This window comes from Bos taurus, chromosome 4, assembly GCF_002263795.3.
Source record: "Bos taurus isolate L1 Dominette 01449 registration number 42190680 breed Hereford chromosome 4, ARS-UCD2.0, whole genome shotgun sequence".
NCBI lineage: Eukaryota > Metazoa > Chordata > Mammalia > Artiodactyla > Bovidae > Bos > Bos taurus.
This window is the reverse complement of record NC_037331.1, coordinates 52,199,531-52,221,822: the sequence shown is the minus strand read 5'-3', so window position 1 is coordinate 52,221,822 and position 22,292 is coordinate 52,199,531. Positions and strand designations below refer to the sequence as shown.

At 37.9% G+C, this 22,292-nt stretch overlaps 1 protein-coding gene across 4 annotated transcripts in view; it reads left to right on the top strand.

Moving 5' to 3' along the window:
• Positions 1–22,292, top strand: part of TES (testin LIM domain protein) — a 56,012-nt gene that overhangs the window by 3,116 nt on the left and 30,604 nt on the right. The window contains exon 1 of one of the 4 annotated variants that reach the window (XM_010804218.4): positions 13,191–13,404. The exons of the other annotated variants lie outside the window; for them this stretch is intronic. The gene's annotated coding sequence lies outside the window, so the exon portion shown is untranslated. Of the gene's footprint in view, positions 1–13,190; positions 13,405–22,292 lie in introns of those variants that run through there. 4 annotated transcript variants of the gene reach the window in all.

Below are 22,292 nucleotides of genomic sequence, written 5' to 3'. Positions count from 1 at the left end.
TGTATTTTGTTTGAGATAAGTGAGCTGTTGCTAGGAAGTGAGAGCTAGTTTGGTTATACAGAGTTTTGTTTTAATAATATTTTAGAGTAGAATTTGATTTTTACATCTTTGCCCTTTCTTTGGAGTTACTTGTCTAGATCTCTTCCTTATGTCTTGTGTCTCTTTATTATAATTGACTTCATGTAAGTAGAGCCTGTGTCTGCTTGGAAAAAACAATGACCTTTGAGAAACAGAAACAGAGTCTCATTTTATGGTGAATGCTAAATCATGGCCCACAGCCAGATGTTTTCCTCTTTCCTTTCTGTGTTACTCTCCCCTGAGAGGAGAAGGAAATGGCAACCCACTCCAGTGTTCTTGCCTGGAGAATCCCAGGGATGGGGGAGCCTGGTGGGCTGCCATCTATGGGATCACACAGAGTTGGACACACTAAAGCAACTTAGCAGCAGCTCCCCTGAGAATCACTTTTTTCTCTTTAAAAACATACGAGAGAGAAAGAGAACTATAGTAATTTCCCTTAGGCTGCCTGGAATTGCAAAAGAGCTTTTAATATTACACTTTATTCATTGTTTGCCTCCTTTCTAACCTCCATCTTTTGATCCTTCCTGATGTCTTGTGTATTTTTTCTGTAGGACCCTTTTCTTTGTTTCTTTAATTTTAAAAAGATGAGATTTTAAAGATTACAAAGTCACTAAAACATCTTGTTTCTCAGCATCCAAACATGTTCTGAAAGCTTCTGTCATTGCTGAAAAATCAAAGTGAAACCATGTGATTGCAGTTGGAAAGATAACTGAACCACAAAGATTATTTCCATTAGAAATTAGAATGAACCTTTTCTCTTAGGGTGGTCCCTGACTGAAGTGGAAAAGACAAGTAAATGGTGACCTGGAGGTTCAAATCTACACTTGAATTCTCTGCTTGAAGCCATTCTTGCCTGAGAATCATTGGCAAGACTTGGGGTAATGGGAGGGCTTCCAGGGCTTTACCTTAGAGGCAGTTACTCTCTCAGAACAAGTATAGAATAAAGTGTTCCTTAGCAGGGCTTTTATCTCTTTTAAGCCATAGTGTGAGTCATTACATTAATTAGATATGAAAAGTCACTTTTTCTAACTTGCTTTGAATATTGGTTTGAATAGAACTGTAGTAGGTTTTCTGTTGATTTTGTTCCTTAGTCCTGTCCTGTGAAGTTGAATTAGGGGTTTATGTCTCCACTGGCTGTCAAGCTGTGTACCATCACCTCTCTCCTTGACTTTGCTAGCTCACCTTCAATAATACTAAATATTACTAATCCAAGACACACTCCTCACCCTACATGCCCCCTTTTTCCCCCAACACACACATCACCCTCCTTTTTTTTTTTTTTGAAACAAAATAATTTTTATTTCCTAACCATAGCAAACATATACATCCAATATGTACTTCTTCTTGTTACCAGCTAGATGGAAAATCTCTTTCTTCTATATTCCCAAAGCATCTTATCATAACTCTTAGCAAACTCATTACTTTCTCCCTCTAGATTATAGTCTTTCTCTTAACTAGATTGCAAGGTTCTTGAGGGAAATTCATATCCTATTTATATTTGTATAGTTATTTTGTTTTCTGTTCAAAGCAATTTATGAAGCAGACTAGCTTCATTTTAAGGATAAGAAAACTCAGGCTTAGATAGGTTGATCTGAAACTGGCAGAACGTAACTGTGATCTTGCACCATGGTCTTCATAATCCACGTGACTTCCATTATGTCACCTAGCCTGAGTCCTCTGATACTTTTGCTCTGATCACTGCATATATGTTGAATGAAGTACCCTAATAGAAAAAAACCTAAGATGCATTTAAGCATTTTTATTTGTTTAAAGGAATTATATTGGAGAAATGGTTTCTGTTCCAATAAAATTACCACTCTACTGGTTTCCTATAGTTAGTTTATACTTTACCCATGGTCATATGTATGCCTTTAGTGTAAGTTGCCTTTGACATTTTTTGCATGGAAACAAAGTCTAAATAAGTACAAATATCATGAAAAGTAACTTCTGGGAGATTTTACAGTCAAAGAAATTCCATAAGTTCCAATAACGTTCTGGACCATATCTTCTAGAATTCCCAGGTTTTGTTGGGAGCAGTTACAGTGCTGCCTTCTAGCTACTTAATATGGTTCTGAACAATAGCAACCCTGCTTTTGGCTCTTTGTCTCTCAACTAGTGACATCTGGAATTGTATACAGGTACTCATGGTTGGCCTGGAGAACAATCTGTTCTACCTGCTGAACCCCAGAGTTGATAGTAAGCCTTACACATAACATGGTAGGCTACACCTCTTTTTCTCCTAGCCACAAAGTACTCTAAGTGCCACTGGAATGGCAGATCATGCAGCTTAGAATAGAGCAGTTAAAAACAAAAAGTTCAATGTTAGGAGAATTGTTCATACAATAAGATCTATTGAGAAGCAGTAGGAAACACCAAAATGAACTATTTAACGAGGCACTCACTGAACTCCAGGAGGGTACCAGTCTTGTGAGCCTGGAATTAACATCATGGACCACAGAATTAGTCTGAGGGGTCTATTTAGTAGAAAGAAAATGATAAATTGGTAAAAGAGTATTACTTCCTATGTTCTTTTTCTGAAAGCCAGAAGTAGGGATATAGTTTGCCCCATGCTAATTTGAATATGTTTTTTACACACCAAATCACTACAGTGTGTTCAGAAATTAGAAAAGATCAGTAAGTACCCAGTATAGGTAAAGCGCAGTAGTATACAGAAAGATCTTCTGTGGTATATTAGCTTTCTCATGTCTGTTTATCAGTATGATGTTTTAAATTCGCTCTGGGCTGAGAATTAGCAGATCTGGGTCCACTGTAGTCTTTGTGATCTTGGCCACTCTGGATATCAATTTCCTTATCTATAAAAATCAATAGGGGAGCCAAGTGATTTCTAAGATTTCTTCAAACCCAGTTACTCTTTTTGACTTTGGAAAATATCAGTAGTTTACCAAATATAATAATGTTCCACAGTGCTTAAAAATCATACAAGCCAAGAATATATAAATATATATGATTTTCAGTGAAATGGCCTGTATATAAATGTTATATATTCTTATGGAGTCCATGAGAAAATGAAAATTTTTTTCATGGATCTTAGCTGTTTTTTCAGCTTGTTTTTACTTAATTAGTTTGCCTTTTAAATATTTGTGGGGTATTTGAAAACATTAAGTTTAATTCATTTAACTCTTTAGTTTACAGCTTCAAAGGCATATAAATTGCTTTATTAGCATGAGGCAAATAAGCCTAGTCATGATGTATATCACTCTCGATGGTACTTAATTACAGGAAAATGAAAAATAATGGAGCTTTTATTGTCTTTAAAAGTTATCTCTCCTAAAATAAGATGATTCATTTAAAAACTATGTGAGTAGTTTATGTGCAAAACATTTTTCTAAACCCTGGGGGTATAGTATGAACAAAAAGACAAGATACCTTGTATTACAGAACTTACACTATTGAGAGAAAGGATAGAGAAAAAAAAATGACAAAATAAATGATAGAAAGTAAGTACAAATGGGATTATATCCCTTAGTGAACTCTTTACAGGTCAAGAGTACACTAGATTTGTAACACAATGTCCTATTTTAGTGGTGATTCTTGGCATTTATTCCTGGCTTTGCAAGCTTTGTACTTAGGAGTGATTATTTGTCTTAAGTAATGTCAAATGAAAAATGAGAAAGCAGCTTATATGTATTAGAATGTGAAGAAGCTTATAATCAGATAAAGCTAAAATATTTACAGTGTTACACCTATAGATACACAAACTGTCTTTTTCCTGATTACAAATGGGCTTCAAGGGTCATTCCTGTATTGCGTTTCCTGTTTACGATCATTACTAATTTTTGTTTGGTAACTACTGTCATGGTACCTGAAAGAAGGACTTTTAAAAATCCATTTATTAGATCATTGATATATAATACATACAGGAAATTATTTTGCTTTTTACAAAGTAGTGATGTTTAGAGATTATTATATGAATTATGAAATAACTTTTTTAATGATAAGAAAATAGAGAAAAGACTAACCAAATTGAAAATGAGTTTTAGAACCTCAAATTTTCAAGATTTTAAGGAAAAATTAATTTGAAAATTGATAAATTTGTATTTGATCTTTGAGTAAAATCCATGGATTAAAATGTGCCTTAAGCACTGTATTAGAGGATTAAGTTTAGAGGTTATGTTTTTCAGCTATCCAGCTCCAGTCTTTGATTCTCCTATAAAAAAGCTGTGGTCATATTTAAAATAGTTTCACTTATTTTTTTTCCAAGTACCTGATCTACCTAACTCCCTACTTAAATAATAGGAAATTAGAAGAATTAATATGCATGACTATAATTTTCTAATGCAAGTTCAAGCTGTGATTCTAAAATGACTTTTTAACTATTTTTCTTTCTTTTTTCTTCTCAACCATTATAATCACTGTTCATTGCCAGTTACAAAAACTATAAGAAAGAACAGAAGGTGATAGAAGAAAGAACCTACCTAAAGAAACTCACTAGGTATAATCTGGGGACTGCTATGGAAGTATTTCATGTTTCTGTAGTATTTAGCTATAAAAATTGGTTGATTGTAGGTATCACTGCTTTTATTTTGGTCATATTCAACAAAGGAGAAAAGCATTGTTTAGGATTGCCAGTTTCTCTTATCCTTGGCTAGTCAACAATGTTGGACTGCTTGGGTTTGAGTATGGCTTGAGGGAGGGACTGTAGGAGAAGCCAGGCAGTTTGAGGACTGCCAAGAGCACATCTGCCAAGCAACAGCCAGGCTACCACTATGTAAATATAATTAAACTCTGGATGAGGCCGGATCATCCTCAAATCACCTATGCTTCAGTCTGTCTTTATTACAGTGACATTCTGACCACCATACAAATTTTAAGAAGGGGTTTCAGGGCATCTGTTGGTTACATAGCTTCGTATCTAAAACAGTGAGCCTAGCAAAAAAAGAGGCTGAAAGCCTAGCACAGATGCCTTGGTGCTGAGTCCGTTAATGTCTGTTGCCACCATGAACTTATTACCCCTGTTTTGTTTAAAGATAAAGTGATATCATGTTTCATTGCAAAATGACAATGCAAATATTAGGTGTATTTTTCTTTTTATGAGTGTAATATCATGGAAGTCTTGATAGAATGAGTCACAAAGTGAAGGTAAAGAATATATTTCCATTATGGGATACTGGCATACAATACAAATAATTGAGGGTTAAACAAAACAAAGTCACCATTTGTTTTTCATAGAGGATATTAAAATTTCAATTTAGATGTAAAACTACAGAATCTAAATTCCTTTTCTATCAGTATCATCTGTTGAGCTTGTATCCCCCAAACTTCCATGATGTCATCTGTGGTGGATCAAAGAAGGAAGGTAGGCAGGCTAGCTAGTGGGCAAGATGTGAATTAACTACAGTGCTGGATAGAATGACATCAGTGCTATAATACAGTGTTGCTCAAAATATCTGTGTTGAGGAACCATTTTTTCAAAACTCCGAATCTGTCCCAGGCCAATACTTTTTAAAATACAATAAAAACGAGTTACTAAAAGAAAAAAAAAAAGATAAAAATGAGGCCAATTTAAGAAATATACCAGACATACTGTCAAAGTGCTTAACAATTCTAATTTCTTTCAGTTTCTTTGTATGTTCCATCACAAACTGGTAACCAAAAGTTTGCAGACTGCACACTTTGTAGCACTGCAATAATAGGAATACAGACAACTACGACTACCATTCTCTACCCTTATCAGTGGAGAATATGTTCCAAGACCCCCAGTGGATGCCTGAAACCCCAGATAGTACCAAACCCTATATATACGGTTTTTTCCTATATACACATGCCTATCACAATAAACTGGAAAATTCTGAAAGAGATGGGAATACCAGACCACCTGACCTGCCGCTTGAAAAACATTTATGCAGGTCAGGAAGCAACATTAGAACTGGACATGGAACAACAGAATGATTCCAAATAGGAAAAGGAGTAAATCAAGGCTGTATGTTGTCACCCTGCTTATTTAACTTCTGTGCAGAGTACATCATGAGAAACGTTGGGCTGGAAGAAGCACAAGCTGGAATCAAGATTGCCGGGAGAAATATCAATAACCTCAGATATGCAGACGACACCACCCTTATGGCAGAAAGTGAAGAGGAACTAAAAAGCCTCTTGATGAAAGTGAAAGAGGAGAGTGAAAAAGTTGGCTTAAAACTCAACATTCAGAAAACGAAGATCATGACATCTGGTCCCATCACTTCATGGGAAATAGATGGGGAAACAGTGGAAACAGTGTCAGATTTTATTTTTCTGGGCTTCATTATCACTGCAGATGGTGACTGCAGCCATGAAATTAAAAGACACTTACTCCTTGGAAGGAAAGTTATGACCAACCTAGATTGCATATTCAAAAGCAGAGACATTACTTTGCCAACAAAGGTCCGTCTAGTGAAGGCTATGGTTTTTCCTGTGGTCATGTATGGATGTGAGAGTTGGTCTATGAAGAAGGCTGAGCGCCGAAGAATTGATGCTTTGGAACCGTGGTGTTGGAGAAGACTCTTGAGAGTCCCTTGGACTGCAAGGAGATCCAACCAGTCCATTCTGAAGGAGATCAGCCCTGGGATTTCTTTGGAAGGAATAATGCTAAAGCTGAAACTCCAGTACTCTGGCCACCTCATTGCAAAGAGTTGACTCATTGGAAAAGAATCTGATGCTGGGAGGGATTGGGGGCAGGAGGAGAAGGGGACAACAGAGGATGAGATGGCTGGATGGCATCACTGACTCGATGGACGTGAGTGTGGGTAAACTCCTGGAGTTGGTGATGGACAGGGAGGCCTGGCGTGCTGCAATTCATGGGGTCACAAAGAGTCGGACATGACTGAGTGACTGAACTGAACTGATGATGAAATTTAATTTATAAATTAGGCACAGTAAGAGATTAGCAACAAGAACTAAAAATAGAAAAATCATAACTATATACTATAGTAAAAGTTTTGTTGATATGATTTCTCTCCTTAATTAACTTCCTCATTCCTACCAAAAATGGAGCTGTGGCTTATTCAATGGCATACCCAGTCTCTGCAGTAATTTTTATATTTTTCTGTCCAAACCTATTCCCAAATATTTGTAACCATCCTTTGCATGTGTGCTTGCTAAGTTGCTTCAGTCGTATCCGACTCTTTGCAACCCTATGGACTGTAGGCTGCCAGGCTCCTCTGTCCATGGGATTCTCCACGCAAGAATACTGGAGTGGGTTGCCATGTCCTTCTTCAGGGGATCTTCCTGTCTCAGGGATCAAACCCGTGTCTCTTTGTCTCCTGCAGTGGTGTGCAGGTTGTTTACCACTAGTGCCACCTGGGAAGCACTAAATGGTATAAGTCATTTTAGGGGATCCCTTGCTGAAGTCTTCATGTGGGCTTCATGTTTTCTGGTGCCACATGTTACCACCAACTAGAATATGTTTCTGCTTATGTCTCCCACCCATGAGTTTAATGCCTTTTCCATCTTAACTAGGCAATTAGCACGTACTGTGTGGCTATAATTTCTGCAGTTTGAGGTGCAACAGCAACACTAACATGAATTTGTTTTTCCTTCTTTACAATTTCATGAATAGAAGATTTCTTCCTACCATAGATCTTAGTAGCATCAGCATATAATTTTTTGCTGCTAAGTGGAGAAATATCCTTTCCTTTCACTTAAAGGAATGACCTTTCCTTTCACTTAAAGGAATCACTTTAAGTTTTCTCTTTGGCATATCTGAATTGCCAGCATCACTATTTCTGCAGTTTGGAGCCATTATTAAGTAAAAATAAGGGTTATTTGGAACACAAGCACTGCAATGATACTGTAACAATCAGTTTGGTAATGAAATTGGCTACTAAGTGACTAACTAGCTGAATAAACTGGTCAAAGGATGATTTGTAACTAAAAGCAGGACACAGCAGACTCCAGATTTCATCACACTACTCAGAATGCAGTTAAAATTTAGGAATTGTTTACTTCTGAAATTTTCCATTTAATATTTTTGGATCATAGTTAACCATAAGTAACTGAAACTGCAGAAATCACAAGTGTGGATAAGGGGCAACTACTGTATTATGAGGTTTCAGAAGCAGAAGCACTATAATTGGGTGGATTGGGAACAACATTATGGAGGAAACATCAGTCAAACTAACTCCTGTAGGATAAGTAGGCAAAGAAGGATTTCCAGGAAGAATAGATAATCTGAACTAAAGAAACATGGCTGCAAAACATCAGTAAACCCTTGGCATTCTCACCATTAACATTTTCAGCATTGACTCTTCTAGAATAAAGCTAAGGTATATGATTTGTGATTTTCCTAGATTACACGTTTGAATTTCGAAGTGTGCCGCTGAGCTTGTACGGGAACCTAATCTACTGCTGAGGATCTATATCTCTCGCCTAATCGTGATTCTTATTTAATGTCATCTCTTGACTTAGAGGAGAAAACATCACACTGGAGTCTAGCTGAGGTAGTCTGGGCTTGGCTGCAAGCTGTGGGTTAGACTATCCTGCTTTGAAGTAAAACTTTACTTTTGCTCTAAATACACCTGAATGCCAATCCTGGGCAAAGTGGAAAATAAAAAGATGGTCTTTTGACACCTTTTACCCCAGATTTTCTGTGCCTTCTCCTCATCGGGCTTTTCCTCTCCAGATTCCCTTGGATGCTTGTCCTTGCCTGGGCAGCCTGCTCTAACAGCTCTTTCAAACCAGTGCCACAGGCCTTTCCCTTCATTCTGTCTCTGAGAACATGCCTGTACTGTTCTCTTTTCTGCATGTGCTCTGATTAGGTAGACAGTCAATGTCAAGACATCACTTAATTGTATAGTCATCCTTACTCCTCAATTATACTCCTAAAGAAATACTGTAGCCCTTAAGCCTGGTAAAAAATGATGGGAATATTCAAGTTTAGGTATGTACAGTCTTTAAAAAGGCTTCTCAATAAATAGCAATATCTGTGGAATCCACTCTTTGAGCCAGCTGTGGAGTTAGTGACACAAGACCAAATTAGAATTGTTTGTCATGATCTAGATTCTTTTAGGAGACTCTTACAGACGCCTTTTGGAATCACATTTTAAAAATACCTTTTATAGCTGATAATTGGGAGTTTCTGAGGCCTGTGTATAAAAGCACATGCATTACAAAGTCTTTCCACTGAGCCAGAGCTCAGCCAATCCTAATTAAAAAATCATTTCGTCGGCAGCTGTAGCCTGTGACACTTTTATAGTCTGCATTGTCTTTCTCAAAGTAACAGAGTTAGGAGGAGGCTCTTTTTGAATAGAATTCACAGAATTGGTGAACAGCTCAGGTGACTGCCTTCATGTAAGAGTTTAGAAATAATTTGATAGTAGTAAATTTGAAAAATGTTTATAAGGAACCAGCATAAACTGAACAGATGCAATACATTTCTTTTTATAATTTACTTACCTAAAATAAGTGCAATCTTAAAAAAAAACAACTAAATTATTTTGTCTCCAATAATATTGTGAGGATATATTAGGTTCTGAAAAAGTATACAGTACTGAAAAGTTAGTTATGAACTGCTGCCTATAAACATACCTAATTTGAATCAAGTAATTTACATTCTGATATCACAAAGAAGTACTATATATTTTTTCCTTTTCATCACCAGAAAAGTTATATAATAAAATAAGGTTTATATCAGTCTTTTTCCAGTTTTATCCTCTGTTCATTAAGGAGGACTATGACATATTATAAAAATTGTGAAATTTTTCTTTTGAATGTATTTCTAGAAATTTCTTGCTAGTCAAACCTGATCGTTTGTATTCTGGTTTGTGACTGTGTTCTAAAACAAGTATGTATGTATGTGTGTACACAAGTGTGTATGTATGTTGAGATGGCTAGAGAATAAGATGAGAGACAAAATCATTCTACTGTGTCTTCTGAAAGATTGTTCCCTGATCTTGACTGAGTGAACAGTTAAACTGAGGGGAATAAAATGAGAGCATTTATAAGGAAAGAGCAGAGTTTTGTTTACTCTGCCCATTGGGGTGGATAGAGACTTAAATATTTGAAGTGGAAAAAAATAGAGGCAAGGGTGGTAGATAAGCACATTTATATCCCCTCCCTTTGTAAAGTCTGTCATTACAGATCACTTAGTCTTAGCATTTAAAATCAAAACAGAATAGAGGCTGTCAAGATGGCCCCCGTTGATCCCACCTCCTAGAATTCATAATCCTTTGTGTTCCCCTTCCCTTGAGTGTGGGCTGGTCCTGGTCAGTAGCTGCCAAGGAATGTAACATGGCAGATGTGATGGTACATCCCTTCGAAGATTAAAGACTTCAGCCTCTATCTTGGGTACACTCACTCTCTGTGGTTTGCTTGGCCTGGGGAAAACTTGCTGCCATGTCATAGGTGCCAGTGTGAGAGAGCTTAAAAGTGGATCTTCCCCAGTCAAGCCTTGAGTGACTACAGCCTTGGTTGACCCCTGACTGCAACCTTGCAAGAGTCTCTGAGCCAGCCCACCTAGATAAGCCACTCCCACCTGCCTGACCCATAGAAAGCTATAAGATGATAAATGTTTGTTATTTCCAGCCCCCAAATTTTGGAGTAATTTGAAAGTAATACAGAGGTTTTCCACTAGGAATCTAGTGATTTGGGAAAAAAAAAAAAAGAATTATTGCAGTTTTTGCTTCATTATATTACCCCTGGACACTGCATAAATATATGGAATCTTCTATACAATATAGTTAATAATTTTCAGTACTAGTGATAAACCTACTTGTTTTGAATAAAGATCTTTCTACTTTGAGAATTAACTTGTTCATTTGCATTTCGTTGTTTCTTTTAAAACATTTTTTTTCCTCTTCCTAAAACATTGTAAGAGAACTATTTTACATCAGGACCCTGGATGTTTCCTTGACTTATGCCCCATACTTTTGAGGGTCCTCTTGTATGTGTGAATGATCACCTCAGGGCTTTCTGTGTAGTGCAGGTGGTTAGCAGACACTCGGGTTTTTATAATCAGTCTCAGGTTTGTCTAGGAAGGAGGAATTCCTGGCTGGTAACAAATAGACAGTCTTTCAGATGAAAGTCTATTGTTCTACAGAAGTTACAGATGAGGAATATGACTCATTTAAATTATTACTTATCTTCAGAGTCTCATTTTAGAGGAAAAAATAGTGATTTTGTAGTTAAGCTCAGGATTTGGAGTTAGAAAGGCCAAGATTCAAATCAGCTCTGTCAGCTTTTGGCAGATTGCCCACAAGATAGTCTTAGACAAATTACTTAATCTCTCCAAGTCTCAGTGTCTTTATTTGTGAAATAGGAGTAATAACACTTTCCCATCAGTTGTCTTGAAAATTCAATCAGGTGATGTATGTATTGTGCTTGGTAAGTATTCGTGTCTTAACAAATGGTGTGCGTGCATACTAAGTCGCTTTAGTTGTGTCTGACTCTATTTTTGTGACCCTATGGACTTGTAGCCCACGAGGCTCCTCTGTCCATGGGATTCTCCAGGCAAGAATACTGGAGTGGGTTTCCATGTCCTACTCCAGGGGATCTTCCCGACCCAGGACTTGAACCTGGGTTCCTGTACTGTAGGCAGATGTCTTACCAGCTGAGCTACCAGGAAAGCCCCTAACAAATAGTAGTTGAGGTGTTTTTATTACCACTTCCACCTTCACAACTACCAGTGGTCATTAAGAAAAAGCATAATGAGAATTGCTTTAAGGTACCCTAACAAAACTACAATTCATTATTGTTTCCTAGAAAAAAGCAGCAGGATCTACTTCTGGTCTTCGTCAAAAATGTTACTGTATTTATTGAGGTTGTGTAGATGTTTTAAGTAACTTACAATTTGATTATATCCCAGACCAAAGTAGAGAAATTGCCTTGGTTACAGTCCTTATATCACTTAACCTAAGACTGGTACTGCCTTAAAGAATGTAGAGAAAGACTGAGTGGGAGTTATCTATTTAATTTGTTAAAGTTCCAGGAATATTGACCCAGTACCTCCAGAATAGAATTTATTATGAACTGTTTAGACTGAAAGATCACTTGTTTTCTTTTCCTTCTTATCACAGTGATTTGTTAGTGATGATTTACTACTATATGTGAACAAAAAAATGTCAGTTCATTTGTCTCACAGTGGATTTTGTGATATAGTTTCACGAAGGGCTCTGCCTTTGTACTTCATGCACTGAAAAGCTGAAAGGATGTGAAAATGAATTCTAGAATCTGTTATGAAGAGTTTTATTTCCACTTGCTTCTGAATAAGTGGTCCTGACAACTAAAGATCCTTACTTGATTATTTTATCTTGGTATAATATTTTGATCTCAAATTAAAATTTATATTTCTTTCTATTTAAAAAGGATTAATATATTAAATATTTATCTGACCCGAGGTCTTTGCATGTTCCTGATCTGTACGTAGGCACTAGTGGTTAAGAACAGGCATTCTGCGGTGCAGCTGACCTTAGACCTGTCAGCAGTTTTCTGCTTTAGTTTCTTCACCTGGATGAAAATGCAGAAATAATTAACAGGTTTCATAGCATTGTTATGAGTATAAAATGAGATGACCCAAGTGAAAATTTACAGCCATGCCTGACAATATAATGGCTCAATAACTATTTGCCATTGCAGTTATTATCACCACCACCCCTGCCAGAGCCCTTTTAAAATCTTTATTTATTTTTTTGTGAAAAGTAATGGAAATTCCTTGGTGCTATGTCATAAATGATTTGATTAAATTAAAGCAAGTATTAAAAAAGTAGATAATACTTTCTGGCATTTCTACAAATCTCAGGCTCTGCAGCAGGCATCAGGAATTCAAATATGAACTAGAAACTCAGTCCAGTGGAGTAAATGAGTATCATAGTATAGAAAAAAAAGGGCTAAATAATAGAATTTGAACTAAGACCAATGGAATTCAGAAGAACTCTGCTGAGGATGGTTCAGGAAGGATACAGAGTAACTGCTGTTTGAATTGGGTATATACAGATGAAGGAGAAGAGGAATGAGATCCAGGCAAGGGAAAAGCTCATCTAGAAGCAGAGCATGGCTGGAGGGGGAGGGCTTCGAGGAAGGGAGTTGTAGGATCGAGGGTGGTGCCAAGTTGAAAGGCCTTTCTCTGCCAGGCTGAACTCACTGAAAGTATCTAACAAGGGTAATATTACCATCACCTTTGGGTTTTATTAAAATAATTTGGGGAGCAGCGCTATGACCTTACATGAAGGGAGTGATCAGTTTGGAGAGTGTGAGCCCAGGTTGATGTGATAGAAATTTGGACATCAACAGGAAAGTGGAGATGTAAGAGCAAAGTGTAGTTTTTAACAGAACTTGGACATTAAAAGCCTGACTTTGACAAGGATAAAGAGGCCTGCATGCCCAAGTTTGGGTAACTAGGTAAGTGTAATGACTTCTTCTTCATGCTTCTCATGTATTTCTGAATTAAGTGAGAGATGGAAAGTTTTTGTTCTTCTGAGCAAAGCAAAAAACAACCGCAATTTTACTAGGAATGATTAATCATACCTCTTAATCACAATAAGTTACTTCTTTGTATTCCCACCTAAAAAACTTGACAAACTATATGAAAGTTGAAGTCTTTATGTTTAAGTCTGGTTTTCTGTGTACTCTGACCTTTTTTTTTTTTTGGTGGTGGGTGGTCACTGAGAATCTTAGTAGATATTGGGAAACAGGCATTGAGCTAAAAAACTAAAACAGTTTAAACTCTTATGTTAGATATTAATGAAAACATACCAATTTGAAGTTGGGTTGAGGGGAAACTTCAAAGATTATACCAGGTTTCTAGAAGAGCCATATGCTGAGAAGAATTATTTATTTAGAAATTTAATTCCTTTGTCTGGAATATTCACTTCTGTGAACAAGATCTAAAATACCTGGGTGTAATATGAATATATGTGTGTATACATATATATATGTGGATGAATAGATGTGTACATGTACAGAGAAAGAATATATATGTATTTCATATAATCTACCTTGGTCAGCTTCATTCCAAGGTGATTAAAGAATTCTTAGTAACACTTGTGTGTTTAGTAACCACATATGATTTTTTGCTCCAGAGGGAAATTTGGTTATGAAAACAGCATGAATCAGATGATCTCACTATGAATACTGAATAATATCTTCCAGATGTAAATTGTATCCAAATCAAGTCAGACTGTATTCAAAATACCAGATGTTCCCTACTTTGCTTTTTCTTTAAAGTATCTGATATGTAATACCCTTTCCTGGGTCAGAAGGGTCACCTGAAATATTGCCAACCTATGTGGTTGCCTGAAATTATAAATATGGAGAAATTGATCCCATTCTCATTTCTCTCTCTGAAATAAGCAGGAGATGAGGGATATTTTAGGCACGGATCACAGTGCTATATGTTCAGTATCTGGATCCTGTAGTTAAGGATATTTAAAAAGCTTATTTGTCTATGACTAGTATTTCAGGATAAATATTATACAGTCATTTTTATTTTTTCAAAGGACCTAGATAGTTATTCCTAAAGCATTACTGTAGTTTTTCCCAAATATAGTCAATCCAAAGGACCTGTTTTCTTGGACACTGAAGAAGAAAAATTAATCTGTCATGTCCTTGTATTGATGCTGGCCAGAATATGTTACTAAAATTATATGAAGTAGACAACTTTTGGACTTGTGTGCTTATGAAAAACACGTGTTTTCAGGCACCAAGTGTTGACTCTGCAGGGACTACTACATCCCATTTGCTGCTGAAATAATTATGTATAATAGAACTGCGTCTTACCCTCAGAACTTAAATTTTGTGTTTCCTATGTAGTTTTTAAACTACTCTTCCAAGCTGAATTCCAGATGATTCTGACCTGTTAGAGCCAATAATACATTAGCTTTCTCAAATAATTATTTGCTATTTAGTATTTAAATGTTAAGCTGGTGACCATGCTGAATAGCAACTGAGATGAAGTTAATCTGAAACACAATTTTCAGCCATAATTTTAGAATTGAAAAGTGTCTTAGAATTGATCTAGTTCAATTCCTTCATTACCTAAATGAAGCCTAGAGAAGAAGAGTAACCTCTAAAATCAATGGACTTGGTCGTAATTCCTTAGGACCACATCACAGTTTTCCTGACTCTCTTCCAGTGCTCTTTCTACATTTTCACCATTTAGTCATGTAATTCTTGATCATTAATACCTGATATAGTTAATTCTCATCCATATTACATGTAAGCACATATAAGCACATACATATATAAGCACATACATAAAACACCAACATGTATGACCTTCCTGTTCTAAACAGCCAGGCTGCCTTAGGTGAGGAACTAATACTTCCTCTACCATCCCCTTCCACACACTGTGGATATCATTAAATAACTTCCTTGTTCTCATCACTCACCAAAAATTCTCCAGCCCAGAAACCTGGGCAGAAACTAACCTATAAGATCTGAATGTCTAAGAGTAGTAGCCGTAACTCTTGAGGAAAAGAGAAGGACCCTGACTGACCAAAGAAAGCAGTCTGTACTGTGGGTAAAGGGAAGCATGAGGTATAGAGAGAAGAATTCTGGGTCCTGGACTTAAGGGAATCCTGAACACTAAGGAGGAAGAGAAGTTGGTTGAGCCCTTAGAACAGATGGTATTCCAGACCCGCAAACTGAGACTAAGAAAAGTTGGAGAATCCAAGCTCTTATGACCTCTGCCCAAAAGAGTCTTGGAATAGGTCTTGAGAATGTTCCTGGGGAAGCTCTGGCTCTGAAATTCATTTTACTACAAAGTAGACTTAGTACATTTTACTTCATTTTATATGTTTAACTTGTTAAAGGGAGAATAGCAGATGCCTAAATTGGTGCGGGAACAAAAGCAGAAGGAAGTTACCTCATACCAGTAGAGATATGTCTGCTGGGGTGCAATTTTATCATATAAATTGGGTTGAACAGGATTAGAGAACACATTATACTCTGGATTATTACTTAATCTGGAAGTAGGCAATCTATAAAACACTGTTTTCCACAGATCTTTGTTGTTTGAGTATGATACAGAGTTTGTGCTTTTGTATCCTAACAGAGTTTGATAAAGAGGGTAAGATTATGGAAGAAGTTCCCATCCCAGTAAGTGGCATAAGTTAGAGATCTTCAGTGCTGGGTGTTAAGGAGGTTGAGTTTATAGCTTCATTTATATCTATAAAATTTATCTTAATGAAATTCCTCTAAAGAAAGTAAGTTTATTGCCAGTCTGAAACTCTGATCACTTTAGCTGCTAAAATGGTTTTGAAACCTAGGTCCTTTTTTTCACTTGTGTGTTGTTTTTTAATTAGAAACATTGGGTTGTAACAGGAGAGTTTGTGTATCATATTGCTGTGACCTCATTCCGCTCTCTTTCATTTACTTGTCTCTTTGTGATATTTTGAGTCTCCTCACTCCTTATGTATGGACCCCAGGGGAAGAGGAATGTGTGTGTGTTTGGGAAGGTGGGAAGGGACACATTCTTCAGGTGGACACAAACCCAAACTGCAGGAAAGAAGATGAAGTTGATCTTCCAGGCAGGCCAGCGGGAGTAGAACAACACTGGAGCAGTGCTTTCTGAGCTTTCCAGGGCAGACTGCAGAAGTGTTTTCTCAAATTACTGCTTCTCTCAGAGTTAGGTCTCCTAGTCTCCCTGAGGGTCTTCCTGAGGTTTGGCCAGCAGAACTTAAGAGGGGCTCTTGCTCCCCAATTCCCCATCCCACCCTATGCCTGCATGCCTTTTCTCTAGGACCGTCCTCTGTAGAGTCTCATCTTCTCTCTGGGGATGTCTTCTTTTTTAAACCTGGTAACCTAAGACATGGTGCCAGATGCTTCAGGAGATTTATTTGTTCCTCAGGAAAAGAAAAAAAAGGATAGAAAGCCCCACTTGGCCGCTACAAGACTGGCCTTATCACCTCTCATGTTCTCTAAGAGTTCCTCAACTCTAACCATCCTTCTTCTGTCACGGGCTTCAAATACGGTGTCCCTTCTGCTTTGAATGTACTTCCTCCTTCTCTTTACTGAGTTAGATGTTCATCCTTTCCAGCTTATTTCTTGGATTACTTGTTCAAAAGATCTTTCCCATCCTCCCTGCCTGATTCATGGTGTCTCTTTATATAGGTTTCAAAGTCATCTCCATTGAGAGGCATTGCAGGAGGCTTGGGGCTTGTAGTCCTTTTCCTTGAAGCAGAAATGAGCTAGGGAATCTCTTTGGAAAATGGAAGGGCTCCCACTGGACACCCTACAGAGTCTGCCCCAGCAGCACTGCTGCTGCTGCTGCTGCAAAGTCGCTTCAGTCGTGTCCGACTCTGTGCGACCCCAGAGACGGCAGCCCACCAGGCTCCCCCGTCCCTGGGATTCTCCAGGCAAGAACACTGGAGTGGGTTGCCATTTCCTTCTCCAGTGCATGAAAGTGAAAAGTGAAAGTGAAGACACTCAGTCTTATCCAACTCTTAGCGACCCCATGGACTGCAGCCCACCAGGCTCCTCCATCCATGGGACTCTCCAGGCAAGAGTACTGGAGTGGGGTGCCATTGTCTTCTCCGGCCCCAGCAGCACAGTAGAGCACAAGTCAGACACTGGGTTTTAGGTTAGTTTGCTGTTGACTGGCCGTGTAACCACCAGCAAATCATCTCCTCTAAATTTTGGTTTCCTGATTTCTTATATCAAGGGGATGTCTAGGCTTCTCCAGCATGAAAAATATGTGGGCACTTTAAAAGAGTAGATGTTCATGGAACACCACCAGTTCTAATAGCTCTCATGAATAAATGGATAACAATTTTAAGAATATTAAAAAGCAGGTAGGAAAGAAACAAATTGCCCCTTTCCAAGGCTGACATCCCCAAGAAAAAGAAATGCAAAAAGGCCTTACAAATAGCTGAGAAAAGAAGAGAAGCTAAAGGCAAAGGAGAAAAGGAAAGATATACCCATTTCAGTGCAGAGTTCCAAAGAATAGCAAGGAGAGATAAGAAAGCCTTCCACAGCAATCAGTGCAAAGAAATAGAGGAAAACAATAGAATGGGAAAGTCTAGAGATCTATCTCCTCAAGAAAATTAGAGATACCAAGGGAACATTTCATGTAAAGATGAGCACAATAAAGGACAGAAATGGTATGGACCTAACAGAGCAGAAGCTATTAAGAGGTGCAAGAATACACAGAAGAACTATACAAAAAAGATCTTCATGACCCAGATAACCATGATGGTGTGATCACTCACCTAGAGCCAGATATTCTGGAATGCAAAGTCAAGTGAGCCTTAGAAAGCATCACTATGAACAAAACTAGTGGAGGTGATGGAATTCCAGTTGAACTATTTCAGATCCTTAAAGATGATGCTGTGAAAGTGCTGCACTCAATATGCCAGCAAATGTGGAAAGCTCAGCAGTGGCCACAGGACTGGAAAAGGTCAGTTTTCATTCCAGTCCCAAAGAAAGGCAATGCCAAAGAATGTTCAAACTACCACACAGTTGCACTTATCTCACATGCTAGTAAAGTAATGCTCAAAATTTTGCAAGCCAGGCTTCAGCAGTACGTGAACCGTGAACTCCCAGATGTTCAAGCTGGATTTAGAAAAGGCAGAGGAACCAGAGATCAAATTGCCAACTTCCATTGGATCATCAAAAAAGCAAAAGAGTTCCAGAAAAACATCTACTTCTGCTTCATTGACTATGCCAAAGTCTTTGACTGGGTGGATCACCATAAACTGTGGAAAATTCGTTAAGAGGTGGAAATACCAGACCACCTTACCTGCTTCCTGAGAAATCTGTATGCAAGTCAAGAAGCAACACTTAAAACTGGACATGGAACAATAGACTGGTTTCAAATTAGGAAAGGAGTATGTCAAGGCTACATATTGTCACCCTGCTTATTTAACTTATATGCAGAGTACATCATGAGAAATGCTGGACTGGATGACGCTCAAGCTGGAATCGAGATTGCCAGGAGAAATACCAATACCCTCAGATATGCAGATGACACCACCCTTATGGCAGAAAGCAAAGAAGAACTAAAGAGCCTCTTAATGAAGGTGAAAGAGGTGAAAAAGTTGGCTTAAAACTCAACATTCAGTAACAATGATCATGGCATCCGGTCCCATCATTTCATGGCAAACAGATGGGGAAACAATGGAAACAGTGACAGACTTTATTTTGGGGGGCTCCAAAATTACTGCAGATGGTGACTGCAGCCATGAAATTAAAAGACACTTGGTCCTTGGAAGAAAAACTGTGACCACCTAGACAGCATATTAAAAAGCAGAGACATTAATTGACCAACACAGGTCTCCTTCTAGTCAAAGCTTTGGTTTTTCCAGTACTTATGTATGGATGTGTGAGTTGGACTATAAAGAAAGCTGAACGCCGAAGAATTGATGCTTTTGAACTGTGGTGTTGGAGAAGATTCTTGAGAGTCCCTTGGACTGCAAGGAGATACAACCAGGCTATCCTAAAGGAAATCAATCTGAATATTCATTGGAAGGACTGATGCTGAAGCTGAAACTCCAATATTTTGGCCACTTGATGCAAAGAACCAACTCATTTGAAAAGACCCTGATGGTGGGAAAGATTGAAGGCGGAAGGAGAAGGGGACAACAGAGGATGAGATAGTTGGATGACATCACCGACGTGATGGACATGAGTTTGAGTAGGCTCCAGGAGTTGGTGATGGACAAGGAAGCCTGGTGTGCTGCAGTCCATGGGATCACAAAGAGTGGGACGTGACTGAGCGACTGAACTGAACTGAACTGAACTGATGCCTTCAAGGCACTTGCAATCTAATGTGCTTTCCAGACTGGCACTGAATTCTCCCAGCATCCAAATATCAGCCACGTTTATTCAAAAAACTACTCTACGTAAAGTATCAAGGCCTTTGAGACACTTAGGAGAAACCCGCTTATATGGTCAGTACTGTCTGAAATTTACAATCAACAGATTACACAAGTACATAAACATAAGCATACCTGTTACATGCTAATTAATACTGCAGGGTAAGTAAGTGCTGCAGAAGTTTTTCCAGGAATTCACAGGAGGGGTATAGTAGTTAGTCATGATGCAGTGAGTAAAAGTAAAATTTAAAAGGCTAATTGTCATTTCCAAACTTAAATTACTTGAGTAATTTTAAATATCTGGAACTGTGAAAAGGAGCTGGACAGGATTGAGCAACTGAACTGACTGAAGGCTGACTTTGTAAATCAGCAATGAGTTCTTAGTATAAAACCTCTGCTAACTGATTGAGGTTCTAGTTATATTAGCTGAGCTTCCAAGTTTCATTCAGAAATACAGAATGAGGTGGCATTGGTCTAGTATGTTTCTGATATTTTAGATCAGTATTGCTCAAACCAGATGATTCAGATTTGAAGGCAGGCAAGAATTTGTTTAGGTGGCCATTTAACTTAGAGGCAGAATCATACTTAGTTCTCCATATTATATAAGCCAGTAAACCTTTGTTTCAGGATTTTATACACAGCTACAAACATATAAGTTTGTATGTGTGTGCATATTCTCTTTCCTGAGATAAAATGTATTTCTTTTTTTTTAATATTTATTTAATTGGAGGCTAATTACAATATTGTATTGGTTTTGCCATACATTGACATGAATCCGCCATGGGTGTACATGTGTTCCCTATCCTGAACCCCCCTCCTATCTCCTTCCCCATCCCATCCCTTTGGGTCATCCCAGTGCACCAGCCCAGAGCACCATCTCATTCATCGAACCTGGACTGGCGATTCATTTCACATATGATAATATACATGTTTCAATGCCGTTCTCCCAAATCATCCCACCCTCGCCCTCTCCCCACAGAGTCCAAAAGACTATTCTATACATCTGTGTTTCTTTTGCTGTCTTGCATACAGGGTTATTGTTACCATCTTTCTAAATTCCATATGTATGTGTTATTATACTGTATTGGTGTTTTTCTTTCTGGCTTACTTCACTCTGTTATAATAGGCTCCAGTTTCATCCACCTCATTAGAACTGATTCAAATGCATTCTTTTTAATGGCTGAGTAATACTCCATTGTGTATATGTACCTCAGCTTTCTTATCCATTCGTCTGCTGATGGACATCTAGGTTTCTTCCATGTCCTGGCTATTATAAACAGTGCTGCAGCGAACATTGGGGTACACATGTCTCTTTCAATTCTGATTTCCTCAGTGTGTATGCCCAGCAGTGGGATTGCTGGGTCATATGGCAGTTCTATTTCCAGTTTTTTAAGGAATATCCACACTGTTCTCCATAGTGGCTGTACTAGTTTGCATTCCCACCAACAGTGTAAGAGGGTTCCCTTTTCTCCACACCCTCTCCAGCATTTATTGCTTGTAGACTTTTGGATCGCAGCCATTCTGACTGGTGTGAAATGGTACCTCATAGTGGTTTTGATTTACATTTCTCTGATAATGAGTGATGTTGAGCATCTTTTCATGTGTTTGTTAGCCATCTGTATGTCTTCTTTAGAGAAATGTCTATTTAGTTCTTTGGCCCATTTTTTGATTGGGTCATTTATTTATCTGGAATTGAGCTGCAGAAGTTGCTTGTATATTTTTGAGATTAATTCTTTGTAAGTTGCTTCATTTGCTATTATTTTCTCCCATTCTGAAGGCTGTCTTTTCACCTTGCTAATGGTTTGTCAGTTTTATTTATCCTTTCAAAGAACCAGCTTTTGGCTTTGTTGATTTTTGCTACGGTCTCTTTTGTTTCTTTTGCATTTATTTCTGCCCTAATTTTTAAGATTTCTTTCCTTCTGCTAACCCTGGGGTTCTTCATTTCTTCCTTTTCTAGTTGCTGTAGGTGCAGAGTTAGGTTATTTATTTGACTTTTTTCCTGTTTCTTGAGGTATGCCTGTATTGCTATGCACCTTCCCCTTAGCACTGCTTTTACAGTGTCCCACAGGTTTTGGGTTGTGTTTTCATTGTCATTCGTTTCTATGCATATTTTGATTTTGTCTTTGATTTCTTCTGTGATTTGTTGGTTATTCATCAGCGTGTTGTTCAGCCTCCATATGTTGGAATTTTTAATAGTTTTTCTCCTGTAATTGAGATCTAATCTTACTGCATTGTGGTCAGAAAAGATGTTTGGAATGATTTCAATTTTTTTGAATTTACCAAGGCTAGATTTATGGCCCAGGATGTGATCTATCCTGGAGAAGGTTACATGTGTGCTTGAGAAAAAGGTGAAATTCATATATTGTTATATCTTCTTCTTCCATTGATCCTTTGATCATTATGTAGTGTCCTTCTTTGTCTCTTTTCACAGCCTTTGTTTTAAAGTCTATTTTATCTGATATAAGTATTGCTACT